The sequence below is a fragment of the Nerophis lumbriciformis genome, linkage group LG02 (assembly GCF_033978685.3).
Source record: "Nerophis lumbriciformis linkage group LG02, RoL_Nlum_v2.1, whole genome shotgun sequence".
Taxonomy (NCBI): domain Eukaryota; kingdom Metazoa; phylum Chordata; class Actinopteri; order Syngnathiformes; family Syngnathidae; genus Nerophis; species Nerophis lumbriciformis.
The window spans coordinates 19,322,501-19,327,500 of NC_084549.2; the positions used below are offsets into that span (position 1 = coordinate 19,322,501).

Genomic DNA, 5,000 nt, shown 5'->3' on the forward strand with positions numbered 1-5,000 from the left:
TCGCCCGGACACTAGCACTTATTAGATTGCATTTTTCGCCACACATGTGCACGGATACACTCTAATAGGCCTCTTTGCTGCAGAGAGCATCTCTAAGGCCACTCTTTACTTTCTGTGATTCACTTTTTTCTTTTGGCTTGATAGTGTAACCCCTTTTTCCTTTTCCTTCTTTACCTTCCTCCTCCATTATTTTCCTCCTTGTAGAAGGTAAGCCTGTTTCTCTCCCCATCTGCAGCCTCCAGCATGCACATGTGTGTATGTGTGTGTACAGTAGTTTACGAGAAACATTTATATGAACTTTTATAAATGTAAATGTAGTGTAGTGTTGGTAGCTAACAGCCTGTGTGTCGTGTGTTTCAGTCAACTGATGTACTGTATATGTAACCCATCACTATATTGTCATATGGAGTGCATCTGTCTAATTTCAGACAATTTGCTGTAAATAGATGGCAATAACCTGCATATTTTAATATCTTTACTCACCAGCTCAGGTAGTGTATGACATGGTAATGTTGTTTTAACCGCGCTCGGAAATGTTTCGATTGCTTTTTTTAACACCACAGATGATAAAAATCACTCGTCCAACCTGTAACGCAGCATGTTTTGATGCACACAACATGCGCACACAATGATGTGTCTTTGTGTCTCTGCGTAGTGTGTGTGTGTGTGTGTGTGTGTGTGTGTGTGTGTGTGTGTGTGTGCTGCTTGGGGGGGGGGGGAGTGCTGCCTTCCACCCGAGGTCATAAATTATATAAAAATAAGCTGATCCAGACACATCCATAATACATGAGCAGGTGAATGGCTCCACTCAAGCGTTTGATCGTTCCCTGAGCTGGAAATAAATGTTTTTCTCTATTATACGGAGAACAATTGGGCATTTATTAACCGGTATTTATATTACATATAACAGTTTTAATGGCCTATCGATGAAGGATGGGCATCATAATCAACTGGTCAATTAACTGATTATTACAAATTATGTTGAACTTGAAGCATTTGAAACAATTAATCGTCGTATCTTTATCAAAAATTACAATGGTATGGCATCAGAGGGTTGGTCTTGAAGGTAGGTAGGGCTTTATAATCATTGCACAAATACAACGAAACTTTGTGTAGAGGTTGCCCTCTAGTGGGTTCTCCTGACCACCATTGTATTGTATTCTGGATTCAATAATGTTTTATTAAGTCCACTCTGCGGCAACCGCACTCGACTTTTCCGCCTCAGTCTCTCTTGCTGCTCTTTTCTGCTCTCCAGCGTGTGTCTCTCTGTCTCTCCAACTCCAACAACGAGTCTCGGCCCGGCTGCTGCTAATAAGGGCGACAGGTGATTAGGTAACCAGTCCCAGCTGGGCAATCCACTCACCTGCTGCTGGCTTTAAGGCCGGTCTTTACACACACCGCTCCGCGGCAGGCCGCGCAGACCACGCCCCCTCCACACTTTGTTTTCAGCACAAACCCATTCAAGATTAGACAAACAAACAGTGTACAGGGTTACAGAACAGAAACGCTGATGTGTCGCCATAAGGCGCCCCGTAAAAGATGGGGAAAAAGGTCAACGCTGGGGGAGGATGAGTAAAAAAATACAATCTAGCCAGGACTCCTAAGGGGGAACAGTCTGGAGTGGGAAAAAAACTCAATAGCAAAGCACATATACATATTACAACATACAACTTGAGACTTGCAACAGAGGGGAGGGAGTGGAGGCTACGGTGCTGAAAAAAAGTTTTGTTGCACTTTTGCAATGACAATAAAGACCTACCTACCTTGAACTGGGTAAAAAGCAGGAAGCAATAGGTGAAGCTAGGTGAACACACGTCTGCAACGCTAAATATATCCTGTGGCGTACCCCAGGGATCAATACTGGGACCAAATATTGTTCAATCGTTAAATAAACAACTTTTGTAAGGTTACAAAAGACTTAAAGTTAGTATTATTTGCAGACGATACAGGTCATAATCTGATTATTTTCTACATATAAACACTTTATGCTGTCAATGAAACATTTCATTCACAATCTTTAAGTAAGACAAGACACCTTTCCCTTGTCTGTGTGTTTAAAAGGTCATAGTTTTCTCCATGTAAACACTTCCTGGTGTTTCCATGTCATTGTGCTTCAAATGTTGCACAGATTATGTTTTATACGCCATCTTCAGGACGCTTTCCGGCCCTCTCTTTTTTGGGCGCTCTTACTTACGTGCCTCCACTTTGACTACATCTTCTCCCTGCCATCTTTGTTGTACCGGTAGTTTTAAGCACTTCCATAGCGAGTCTAGTGACAGATATACATTAGAAGTGTACGCTACATTGTATAGGAGACGGCAACAGCGGAGGATGCATGTGCATGTACGAGCCAGTCTGCCCCATAAGAGGAGAGAGACAAAGAAGGAACTTATTGACTACAACTGAATAAAAATGTTGGGCTGGCACAAAGCTCTTTGGGTAAATCTCCACCATATATGGAGATATTTACTGACTAGGGCAAAATGCCGCTGATTTTTAATTGTTGCAATTAAATTTTGTATTTTATCAGCAAAAATATTCGTATTTACACACAAAAGTGCCGAAAATTGGTACCGTATCGGTTCAAATGTGAACAGCATCCATTCCTTTTATCGTGTTGTTTTTCAAATAATAATTTGGTGAGAACGCACACAAGCTAATACAAATAATAACAGAAGAAATGAACAAATCAAAGAGTTGGTTTGACAAAAACAGACTATTCTTAAACCTCAGTAAAACTAAAATAATGATATTTGGTAACAGTATAAGAGAAAGTCAAACACAATATACATTGAGAGAGTAAATTATATTGCATTTTTGGGTGTAATAAAATTAACAGGAAATCTCTTATAAAAATATACAACATAAGGTGACAAGAAATACATGAATAATGAATTAAGCTAAATATGTATTGGAACAAAAAAATCACTCCATATTCTCTACTGCTCGCTAGTGTTACCATGTCTGAGTTATTGTGCAGAAATATGGGGAAATAACTACAAAAGTACATTTCCTTTACTAACGGTGTTACAAAAGAGAACATTTATTTAAGGGACTTCCTTTATTGAATCACAAATACTGAAATTCCACGATATATGGAATTTGGAAACAGCCAAGATGTTGTACAAAGTAAACCTGATACCCAACAACGTACAACAATTCTTAACAGGAGAGGATAGATAAAACCTCAGAGAAAACATTTATTTAATGTTTTTTTTATTTACATACAACACTTAAAACCTTTACTGTATCAATATGTGGAAATAAATTATGGAATGGATTAAGTAAAGAAATCAAACAATGTAATATGAGTTAGTTTAAGAAACTGTTCAAACACAAAGTGTTTACAAAGTACAAAGAAGAAGAAACATGATAAACATTTAGAATGTATTGATAATCTTACTCATCTCACTGTATGCAATACAACGTATTTCACTATTTATTATTTATTTGTTTTAAAATTTTAATATTTATGCAGTAAATTGTGTACGAATTGAGAACAGGAACTGAACAAAAGTGTTAGGCAATTGCTATGAAATGGAAAAGGGGTAGGATTAATAAATATGCTCTGCTTCTTCTTACTCCCTTTCAAACATGTTGAAAAGAGAAACTGGAAATGGTGATGTCCATCCATCCATCCATTTACTACAACTTGTCCCTTTCGGGGTCGCATGTCATGTTGCAATTGTATGCATTGACTGTCTGGAGGCCCTCCAGGTAAAATGCACTGCACTACTTGGCTGCAACCAGCAGAGGCGTTGTTGATGCGTTCTCAACTAGTCTACAATACAAGGAAAAGCAACTTGCTCTTTACTAATATTAGTCAGGTGCTAGCGTATCAACATTAACTTTTTTAGATAATGTTACAGGCGTACACCTCAGACATCTAACTTGGTATATAACACATGCTAACTGTTTGCATGCCGTTTACATGCTAAAGTTAACATGCCAGCATGTTACCATTAGTGTGCTGACTTTGTTTTAGCTAATTTTACAGGTGCGCACCTCAGAGACCTATAACCTGTTAGCATGCCGCTAGCATGTTAACATACCATAACATAATGAGTTTCGCCCTGAGATCGGTAGGTTGTGAGTTCAAACCCCGGCCGAGTCATACCAAAGACTATACAAATGGGACCCATTACCTCCCTGCTTGGCACTCAGCATCAAAGGTTGGAATTGGGGGTTAAATCACCAAAAATGATTTTCGGGCATGGCCACCTCCCAGGGGGTGATCAAGGGTGATGGGTCAAATGCAGAGAATAATTTCGCCACATCTCGTGTGTGTGTGACAATCATTGGTACTTTAACTTTTAACTTTAACAGTTTAGCTTGTTTTGCTGATACGTGCTTTAGATGTAAAACGACGCCATCTGGCTGGGGCGCTGCCAGTTAGCATTTCGGTTTGGCTTCAGCTTTTCAGCATTTACACACAATTTCTCCCGAAATTGTCTATTCTACTGGTTAATTAGTCATTTTCCCCATTGTCACGGCATGGTGTGGTAACTAGCCGCGTGACCCCACGATGCTAACCCATATTTCGGTCAAAAGGTATTTGGATTTGGGAGAATAATTCCGAAAACTCCATAGAAAGCACAGAACATCCGGTCCAACACGCAATAATACAGCAACTCGCAGAAGACCAAGCTGATCTAAATACAATCCTAATTATTACAATAGAAAACATGTGCTCTTCTAGCCTCTTGAAACAAGAGTGAAGGTGAAACATACGAAAACTACAAATAACAAAATTAAGAGTCTCAATAGGGAAAACATAACTAGAGTCCAGCCTATAACGTAGAACACGACACAATCCTTATCTTTCAGTGTATTTTTATTTGAACCAATGCCAGCATGCAGCAATCAGCCCACAAACACTGAAAGTGACAAAGGCCTTTTTAAATCCAAACAAAGGCATTTCTCAATCAACTATGTATCTATAATTAAATACTAAATATCTGCTATGGGTTTTACCAGTACTTGAAATAAGTATAATTATA

General features: G+C 39.0%; 1 protein-coding gene across 6 annotated transcripts in view; it reads left to right on the top strand.

Annotated features, from left to right (window-relative positions):
• Positions 1-5,000, top strand: part of LOC133601073 (vinculin-like) — a 63,741-nt gene that overhangs the window by 26,950 nt on the left and 31,791 nt on the right. The gene's annotated exons all lie outside the window — the stretch shown is intronic.